An 11,612-nucleotide genomic window follows, 5' to 3' on the forward strand; every position below is an offset into this window, starting at 1 on the left:
GAACCTTAGTTTTCTTTTTTGTAAGGCGAGGCAGGTGGAAAATATTTAACTACCATAGTTGTGGTGTACATTGAGTTCATGTATGAAAAATGAACACCATGGTACCTAGCACATACCAAGTACTAAGCAATTTTTTTTTCTCTGCTTCTTCCTGTGAGAAATACTGTGAAAGACTGTATGTTATAAAAGACCCTAAGACCCACTGCAAGCAAATGGTGGATGCATTGAAGTAGGGAGCAATCTTTTCCTATTTTGTAATTAAACTCCTATTTATTGGACACTTAAGTGCTAGGTATACAATTGTAGACAAGATAAAGGCTCTTGATTCAAAGAGCTTACCAAATAGTGAGGGAGTTATAGATAAGAAAATAACAATGTGGGAGAAGTGGAGTGTTGACTGCATATATAGAAAGAATGAGATGAGACCGTCTTTCTTTTTTCATAGCTGTGTTTCTTAAAAACAGCATTCAGAGGGAGAGCTAGGTTGCTGCCTTTGGATTAACATGAAGGCAGTGTTGACTGTAGACATGAGGGAATTGCTTCCAGAATAGGGATGCTATTTCCAACACAAATCCAAAGGCTCAGCAAAGGAGAATTGCAAAATATCTCTAACTAACCACCAAGCACATTCCCTAAGACACCTGGCCTTTCCAAGCCTGACACCTGTCTTTGTAGTGCTGCTAATAATGGATAAACAATTAAAAGAAAACATGGGTCTAAGTGGTGACTTTGATGAAATAGAGATTATTGTAAATTGAGGGGGGAAAAGGCATATCTTTATGAACTATTACCCCAAACATAAGCAAAACTGTGTGTGACAAATGTAAACTTAACCCATTCCTTTTACTCCTCACCCCATCCCCATAACAAAGGACTTCACATTCTCAAGTGAGTATCATTGATTCAACACAGTTTTCTGGAAACCTTTTTGTCTTTGAAATGGACAAAAATGTCATTTTCTTTCATTATTCTCTTTTGGTGCTATGGAAAGCAATGTAATTATACAGCATGGTATACAGTATCATTTCAATAAGGAAGAGACTAGTCCTGGTTTATGACGGAATAACATTCTCTGGGATTCAATATAGCATGAAGGTAATAAAAACAAGGTCTTTTTAAATTCATCACCAGGAATAAAAGAGAAAAGATACTAAACTAAAAAGGTGAAGGGAAAGTGGGTAGATGGCATTTTGTCAGAAGACTGAAAGCAGTACACATAGTCTAAGAAGATGAAATGGAATTGAATAAAGGAAGGAAAAGGGGAAGAAAGGGTGAAGTATTGAATATGTGCTTAGACCTTTATGTTTCTTCTCCTATTTACTCATTACAATATTTTATAGACAAAGAACTTGAAGCTCAGATAAATGGTTGAGTGCCCAAGCTGACCTAGCTGGTAAAGTTACAGGTTTGAGCCCAAATCAGGCGCAATCCAAAGACAGCTTATTCTTGTTATATGTCCCAGATTTCTGAACAATCTCTACTTGTTTATTAAGGAAATTGATAACAATCCTTCTAGTGATTATCCTGAAGCAAATCCATCCTATGCTTTAGCTTGAGCATTTGTGGCTTAAGTGTTTAAAATCTCTACCATGGGGTGAGAAGCATGATGGTGAAAGAAGGAAAGACATTTGATAAGCCCGGCTTGATGCTTTATTTCAAGTCAAAGGTGATCTTTCATAGACACAAAATCTTCCTATTTTCCCAGATTTTAATGTAAGAGGACTTCTATATAATGCTCTCTTAGGGCAAAAAGTAGAGCACAATATTCTTCCCTCAGTTTCCTAAACATAAGACCATTCCCAGGCTTTTGTTTGTGCTATTTCCTATGCCTGAAATATTTCTTCCTTCTGAGTACTCTCCTCTGCCAACACACACATTCCTGTGGATCCCAGCTTTTTTTTTAGATTACCATTCTTTCAACACATCAGAAGGAAAGACAAGATCTGTTCTCTCTGTTCTAGGAAATTCAAAGTACTATAAAGCTCTTTTAATTTTTTAATCACATTGAACACAGTTGTAATTTTGCATTTATTTATGTAGAATTTTACTTATGCCTGCTTCTCACAAACTCCACAAGAACAGAGGCTATATATTTGTGTTATTTTGATCCTTACCATTGCATCCCCAAGATGTAGCTTTACTAAAAGCTTAAGTGAATGAATAGTAGTTTCAATAAGTTTTTCTTCCTTTCCTAGAAAACACACTACCATGGGAAAGCTATGTTCCTTCTCTTTCTCTTAGTAACTGAATAACATTGTTATATATTGAAAAGGCCATGAGCTTCTGCATACTTGAAGACTCTGATTACTCCTCTATTAAAGTGGATATAAGTTCATATCTTATAGGATTGTTCCAAATCTTAATGACATATTGATACATCATATGCAATTAGCAATTGTGGGTTTCCTAATTCTATACCTGTGTTTTTCTTCTTACAAATAAGGTTGATGGTTATGCAAGCTTTTGAGTTGTTGGTGCAGGTACTGCCACCAGATCATGAACTGGCTTCTGGATGTGCAATTTGACATAGGTTCATTAAGATAAAACATTTTACCTCCTCCAGGAAGTCATCCTTAGCTAAAATGTATTGCTAGTTTAATCACGGTCCATAGTCTCTTTTCTTCCGACCACATGGTATTTTTTTAAATTCTATTTTTCATTTTATCCTAATTGTTTTGAATATGTGTATTTTCCTTCTTTTGTTCAATTAACCAGGAACACCACTAGATTTTATGGGGTGATACAAAAGTGAGGTTGGCAAAAACTCTACCATTTATCTTGCAGTCTGTTGGCATAGGCAAAGGTTAAAATAACACAGTAACAGGGCAATATTAATAAGCAATTCTAGAAATCTTTTGTATGGTATGGTTACTATGTATCATACACTGTGTAAACATCAATGATGATAGCTTCTAGGAAAGAAAAATGTAAGTGCAAAGCCATGTTAATATGAAAGGAGTTGGTGGGTGTTGGAATGACTGCCAAGTCTAAGGGGTACTAGATATATGGAAGAGATGAGAAAGTTGAAACTGATTAGATGGAAAACTGAGCTAGATCATAGAGGCTTTGCCAGTCATTCCATAAAGTTTGTTTGTTTGTTTCCTAAAAGCAATATGATGTTAAAAGGCTTTTAACAGGAAAACAACATGATGTCATGACTGTTTTAAAAAGGCAAATCTTGTCTCACTTAAAAATATTGTCTTTCTCTCAAAATCACATCTTCCATTAAGTCAGGGGCCGCATTTTCTCCTTTTGTGCATTTCCCTAAGCATTTAAAAATTAATAGGTGCAGAATAATCCTCAACACATCATACATAAGTTGTATAGTATTCAAACTAACATTTGAATTCTCAATAAGACTTACAAGCTGTTACAAATAAGGGAACAAGGTATTAATTAATTTAAGTGTATATAAGTGGGGCCCTACAGGCTTGGAGAGCTTTTATATAGATGTGTTATCATGATGCGTTCTCATGATCTTCCTCTAGATGGGATGGGAAAGAAGAGAGCCAGATATTAAATACGTGCTTTGAAATCTTGATAGGGCTCACAGACATGGCTGATCTTGTAAGTACCTTTAAAATTTGGGCTATACGGAAACCAGAGGCCTCCAGGGAATCCTTGAGTCTTGTTCTGTCCAGTCATATTTTTATACTTTCATATCCACAATATCTTGTCAATAAGATGAATGCTGATGTACCAGCATCCTGAGCTAAAGGCAGAGCTCAAATATCCAAATAATTGATGCATTTTTTATCAGACTAGACAATAGCCATAAAATAAAATCAGACAAGAGTCTGATAACAGTTTTTTGGTTTCTTTTTTACTATTTCTGTTACACAATCATTCAATGACTTTACCATTCTATTTTAAAGAAACTGAAGAAATGAAAGGGGGTTTGGAGACAAGATGCTCCTGTCATGAAATGTGCATCTTAAAATTAGAAAAGGACATTATGAAAACTTGTCATAGCATGAAGAAAAAAGTTTTAGAGCAAGGAGAGTAAAATTCTCCTCCCACACTTTCCTTCCTATCTCTCTCTCCCTCCTTCTCTCTCCCTTTCCTCTCCTTTCTCTGTATCTTACTCTTTCTTATACTGTCTCACTACATTACATCATATACACATAATTTGATGTGGGGACCCTTCATATTCCTATTACAAGCAATTCTTAAGCACTTATTATATGATAGTCATTGTGATCAAAACTAGGGATAAAAACGATAAATTAGACTGTGAGTTATGGAGAGAAACTGGGTGTAAATCTCCTTTGTACCCAAAGAAACTGGCAATGCTTAATTAAGTTTCATAAAATAAAACCATTGAGTACTAAAAACAGTAGTAAGAATAAAATTAATAATTGAGTGTTTGCTGTATGCCATGGTTTTAAAATGTGGTCCCTAAACCAACAGCATCAGCATCAGCATCAGCTAAGCTACAATGAGGTTATCACCTCACACTGGTCAGAATGGCCATCATCAAAAAGTCTACAAATAATAAATGCTGGAGAGTATGTGGAGAAAAAAGAATGCTCCTACACTGTTAGTGAGAATGTAAATTGGTACAGCCATTATGGAGAACAGTATGGAGGTTCCTTAGAAAAATAAAAAAAGAGTTACCATATGATCCTGTTATCCCACTCCACGGCATATATCTGGAGAAAACTCTAATTCAAAAAGATACATGCACTCCAGTGTTCATTGCAGCACTATTTACAATAGCCAAGACATGGAACCAACCTAAATGTCCATCAAGAGATGAATGAATAAAGAAGCTGTCATATATATATATATCACATTATATATATATGTATATATATATACATATATATATGTATATATATATATATATGTATATATATATATATACATATATATATATAATGGAATGTTAGCCATAAAAAGGAATGAAATAACACCATTTGCAGCAACATGGCTGGACCCAGAGATTATCATACTAAGTGAAGTAAACCAGACAGAGAAAGATAAATATCGTATGATATTGTTTATATGTGAAATCTAAAAAAAAAAAAGATACAAATGAACTAATGTACAAAACAGAAACAGACGCGCATACTTAGAGAACGAATTTATGGTTACCAGGGGGTAAGGGGGTGGGGAGGAATAGATAAGGGCTTTGGGAATGACATGTACACACTGCTATATTTAAAAATAGATAACCAACAATGACCTACTGTATAGCACAGTTAACGCTGCTCAATATTATGTAACAACCTAAATGGGAAAGAATTTGAAAAAGAATAGATACATGTATATGTATAACTGAATAACTTTGCTGTACACCTGAAACTAACATGACATTGTTAATCAACTGTGCTCCAATACAAAATAAAAAATTAAAAACAAACAAACAACAAACAAAAAATAAGCACTCAGGTTTCCCTCTAGACTGACTAAATCAGAAATTCTGGGGTGGGCCCTGGAATCTGTTTTGTAATAAGCCCCCAGGTGATAGAATTGGACACTAAAGTTTGAGAACCACTTCTCTATGTTCAGTAGTTTACATGAGTCATCTCATGTAATCCTCATAAGCCTTACGAGTCAGATACTATTCTAGCTTTGCATTATATATTATATATTGCTGCCTAACCAGTCATCCCAAGATGTGGTGACTTAAAACGAAAACAATCGGGGACTTCCCTGGTGGTGCAGTGGTTAAGAATCCACCTGCCAGTGCAGGGGACATGGGTTTGATCCCTGGTCTGAGAAGATCCCACATGTCACAGAGCAACTAAGCTTGTGTGCCACAACTACTGAGCCTGTGCTATAGAGCCCATGAGCCACAACTACTGAACCCACGTGCCACAACTACTGAAACCCATGAGCCTAGAGCCTGTGCTCCACAACAAGAGAAGCCAACACAATAAGAAGTCCACACACCGCAACGAAGAGTAGCCCCTGCTCACCGCAACTAGAGAAAGCCCACACAGCAACAAAGACCCAACACAGCCAAAGATAAATAAATAAAAATAATAAAGTTCCCTTTAAAAAAAAAAAGCACATGTATTAAAAAAAAAAAAAGAATCCACCTTCTAATGCAGGGGACATGGGTTCGATCCCTGGTCCAGGAAGATCCCACATGCCCCGGAGCATCTAAGCCCATGTGCCACAATTACTGAGCCTGTGCTATAGACCCCACGAGCCACAACTACTGAGCCTGCATGTCACAACTATTGAAGCCCGTGTGCCTAGAGCCTGTGTTCCTCAACAAGAAGCCACTGCAATGAGAAGCCTGTGCACCACAATGAAGAGTAGCCCCTGTTCGCTGCAACTAGAGGAAGCCTGCACACAGCAACAAAGACCCAACACAGCCAAAAAATAAATAAATATTCCTTTAAATAACTAACTAAATAAATAAAAAACAACAGCAATCATTGTGTCATTCTCTCATGATTCTGAGGTTCAGTAACCTCACAGTATGCTTTCACTCATTCAGGGTCTCTCATATGATTGCAGTCAGATGATGGGGCTAGAATGATCTGAGGGCTCATTTGCACATATGTCTGCAGCCTGTGCCATGGAGACTTAGTGGCTGGGGAGCTGGAATAGCTGCAACTCTTGAGACATCCCTCTCTAATTCTCTCTAACCTCTTCATACTGATAGCTTCTGGGTAGCCAGACTTCTTAGAGGACAGCTTCAAAAGCAAAAATCCAAGGGGAAAGAGTGAGAGAGAGAAAGGGAAGCAGGAGCTGTATCACCTTTTATGACCGAGCCTGGCAAGTCACGTGACATCATTTCTCCATGCCTACTAGCCAGGCGGTCACAAAGGCCTACCCAGGTTGAAAGGGAGAAGCAGAGACTCCACTTCTTGATGAGGGAATTGACAAGTTTTGAGACGTGGTGTCAGACTGGAAATATTTTTCCACTGATCTTTATAGAATATAATCTGCTACAATCTCCATTTTTCATCTAAGAAAATAGAGATGGATGAAGGATAAATAACTTGCCTAAGATTTCTTAGTAGCAGTCTTTATCAGAATGCAATACTGGTTTCCATACAGTTTACTCTCAACCAAGTGTATATGGAATATTTTACATTGATTATTTATTTCTGTCATCAAGAACCCAGTGCAATCTATACCATTACTTTTGCTGTTTTGCAGATGGGACAACTAGGGGTTAGAGGCATTAAATAGCTTTTCCAAATGTGCATGCCAGAATTTGAATACAGGTGGTATTTCTCCAAAACATGAATTCAAGCATAGCACTATGTTGCTGTTTTCTTTTATCAATTATGATCATTCATATCATGAATACATATGTATTTTTGTCATGTGTTTCAGTGTTTTTGTGTTCTTCTCTGCAATTTCTGCCTTTCTCAATTTATAAAATCATAATTGCTTCTTATTCCCATAATTTAAAATAAATTGCCCTACTTCCAGAAGTATACCTTTACCCTGAGTTAGATATAGTGCCACTTTCTCTAGAAACTACACTGAAAGATTAATGTGATGGCTTAGTCTAGGAAGAAGGTCAGAAAGATGTCAAAGACAATAGGGAAAAGTTGAGGAAACGTGGCATATTTTTGCTGAAAATAAGAGATTAATGGAGGATAAAATTGATGCCTGAAAATATGTAAATATTAGTCATGGGGAAGAATCTAAACTTATGTGTAGCTCTTATGACAGGAAAGATATAAAACTAATGGTTAGATATTTCAGGTAGGCAGGTTTCAATATAGAAGAACAAAGCCCTTTATAATGAGGACTGCGTGGCAATGAAATGGATTCCTAAGGGGTATATCTGTACTTGTGGTTGAAAAAATGTCAAAGAGATCAGCTGGCCAGTTATTGAAAATATTGCAGAAGAGCTTCCAACACTGGATAAATTGTCAAAGGGGATGACATGTAAGACTGCTTCTAGTCCTAAGATTCTAAGATCACTGAGCAATTTATTGAGGATGTCCCTTCTACTGAACAGCGCTAGAACACCCAGGCATTTTCTCAGGCTTAAGTGAGCATTAAACTCTTGAGACTACAAGGGGCCCCACTGTGAATTTACCAGGATGACAAGAAGAGAGGAGATGAAACTTGCCCACAAGACATGTCAACTCTTCCTTTTGTGGCAGTCCAGGTAGCAGGTCACACAGCCATCTGAAAACTGTTTTCTTTCCAGACCAAAACTTCAGGTCCAAGGAGACAAGATTGGTGGGTTTAGGGCTGCTCTGGCTTAGAAGCTTCATATTCCGGAAGAGTCAATATCTGTCTTAACACCCCACATGAATAGCCTCCAGGGTGACCACCACATATTCATACAATACACATGTTACGCAACACCAGAGAATCCCAAAGCATGGTGTACTCATTATGTATTTATAGTTTGTTTATAGTTTTTCCCAATCCAGATGTACTTTAACACTCAGGGGGTTTTTTGTTTGTTTTTTTGTTTGTTTGTTTTTGCGGTACACGGGCCTCTCACTGTTGTGGCCTCTCCCGTTGTGGAGCACAGGCTCTGGACGCGCAGGCTCAGTGGCCATGGCCCATGGGCCCAGCCGCTCTGCGGCATGTGGGATCTTCCTGGACCGGGGCACGAACCCGTGTCCCCTGCATCGGCAGGCAGACTCTCTACCACTGAGCCCCCAGGGAAGCCCCCAGGGTTATTTTTTAACATTAGCAATGTTGCCTAGAAACATGTTGACTTTCTTACTCTTACCAGCTTTTTCAGGGTAGCTGAGCTAGAGAATTAACTCAAGGTGGTTCTCGTGCAGCAGGGATGGTATTTCGTTGACACTGTGCCTACAGTAGCATCAGAGATGTAATGAGATATTAACTCCATTCTGAGGCACTTGCTACAGTGTCAGGCCCTTTGCTAAATAGCTTAAATGCAAGATTTCATTTCATCTTCAAAGCATCCCTATGTCCTAGCTACTATTTGTAGCCCCATTTTATAGACAACAAATTAAGTATTGAGAGAATAAGGAATTTTTCAAGGTCATCCAGCTAGTGACAGGATCTAAATCTGGATCTGGTTTTGTCTGTCTCCACAGTCTGAGCTCTTACCAACTTGTTTACTCACCAACTGTGTATTGACCTTCAGCCTTGTGTCAAGAACTTTGCTAGGAGCTAAGGGATAAAGAATTGAACAAGACACATATGGAACCTATATACTGCACGTAGCAACAACCTGTGCTAAATAATAACCATTACAGATTGAAAATGTCCAAGTACTAAATTATATTAAAGAAAAGTTTCACTGATGCCAGGGATGTGAGCAATAAACTATTAAGTTAACTAAGTAGCTTCCCAAATAAGATAACTTGGGATGACCAAGACCACCCAACAAACTCTGCTTCTTCCCTAGATTTGATCAAATAAAAGAGGCAAATAAAGACCTGAGATTCCTGTAATTTTGGAAGATTTTATGAAAGTCTTTATTGCTACCTCAATAGAAAAAAACAAAGATACCATTGTCAACTTTATTATATTCTTTTGAGGAATGAAAGTTAATTTAATAGTAGTGGCTACTTCAAGATAAATGAGTTTTACCTATACCTATATTGAATAGAAGAATAATACAGGATTAAATTTCATTTACGTTTATCATGACTTTGACTGGGTGTCCCATGGATGGACTTGAGTCCCCATTCTCAATCTTGGCACGGGAAGAGAAAGATTTATGGATTTGAAAGTGGCTTCAGGGTAGGGTTTCCAGATAAAATGCAGAGCACCCAGTTAAATTTGAATTTCTGATAAACAATAAACAAATTTCTACTCTAAGTATATCTCAAATATTGCACAGAACATACTTTTACTAAAAATGATTTGTTTTTTTGACTAAAGTTCAAATTTAGCTGGATGCCCTGTATTTTCATTTGCTAAATCTGGCAACTCTACTTCAGGGGTCCATGTGCTTATTAGCATTGCCAACTTGATTTTGCAGAGCTGGGACATACTCCACCCTCTGGGAATGCATTTATTTTTTCTTTAGCCAGTAAATGTTTACAGAGGGCCTACTGTCTGACAGGATCAGAGATGCATGTGCATATTGATATAGATGATTATAGTGCAAGGTGGAAAATATTGTGAAAGTCAAGAAATACATCAATTAAAATGACCACAAAATAACCAGTATTTATAAAAGTGTATTCTCAGTGTCTGCAAACACTGTGTTGAGCCCATAGATGTATTCGTTCACTAGATCTTTATATCAACCCCAAGAAGTAGGTGTATTTAATATAAGAAGGAACTGAGATGTGAGACTTGGAGATGGTAAGTCACTTACACTACTGCACATGGATGATACATGGCAGAGCCAGGATGGAGGCCTTGGGCTGCTTAATGCCAGAGCCTGAGCTTTGACCCATATACTACACTAAAATGGCATTGGATAAATACAGTTGGCTGAGAAAGGCTCACTATGAAAGTGCTTTGAATTAGATTTTGTAGTGGAATTAGGAATGGACCAAGTCAAAATAATGGATGATGGAAGTGAGGACAGTCTTCTTGAGAAAATACCATGCCTGAAGAGTAGAGCACATAAGGAGAAAGGCAGGAAGTGGGTAGGAAACCAGACAATGTTAGGTTTGGCATTCACCTCTTCAAGAAATATTTCCTGATTACTCCATCTTGGTCAAATACTGGTAATTTCTATTTATGGAGAACCACAAGTTAGGATCACTTTATTTTAATGATGAGGATATGGTGCAATCAAATACTTAAAATTAATGTTGTTCCCGATGTGAATATAATAGCAAATAAATATAATAATGAACACAACGATAATACACAAGTATTCACTATGGGCCAGAAATGGTTCAATGTACTTTACATGTATTAACACATACAGTCCCACGCAAATCTATGAATTAGGTATGAATTTAGGTATGAATTTTTGTCTCATTTTAAAGGAGAAGAAATTGAGGAATAGCAAGTTAAAATAACTTGCCCAAGAGTGACACTTCTAAAAGTAAATGTTCAAGTTGCACTCTCCCACGTTCTAGCTATCCTTGTTTGTCAGCTGATTCATGGAAGTCTGATTCTGGACTAGGAAGGCTGGGTTATCAATGTGCAGTGTACAGTAATCCTAGCAGTCTGAAAGCTGAATGCACACAAGTAATTTTACATAATTAATTTAATTCAACATTTTTTTTAAAATTGAGTGCCGACGTCCCCGTGGGAAGACCTCTGGAATGCTTGCCTATGCAGATTTTCATAATCAGAAGGCAACAGGAGACAAGAAATAGCACAGGCTGCTGAAAATGAAGTTCTAGACATATTCAGATGGGGTAACTGGGGAGGCTGCTCAAGCAGGCAGGTCGTGAACAATAAATGAGATGTCAACAGGCAAATCCGAGGAGCTCAGTAAAATATTTCAGACACAGAATTGTGCTGACAGTTATATATGGGTGTGTGTTCAAGGAAACAATGGTGGAGTATGAGAAGTGATATAAGTAAAATATTAGGGTCGAATGTGTGCTAGGTGGCTTCTACTTGCACTAAATTATTTATTTTGCTGTCAGAACACACAAATGGGCATTATTATACCCATTTTACAGCTAGAGACTGAGGCATAGAAAAGTTATATTTAGTGGCCAAGGACACAGAATTAGTAAGTAGAAAACAGTATTTCTTACTAATGGTCAATTCTCTTATTA

This window comes from Mesoplodon densirostris, chromosome 7 (genome assembly GCF_025265405.1).
Source record: "Mesoplodon densirostris isolate mMesDen1 chromosome 7, mMesDen1 primary haplotype, whole genome shotgun sequence".
In the NCBI taxonomy this organism is placed as follows: Eukaryota; Metazoa; Chordata; class Mammalia; order Artiodactyla; family Ziphiidae; genus Mesoplodon; species Mesoplodon densirostris.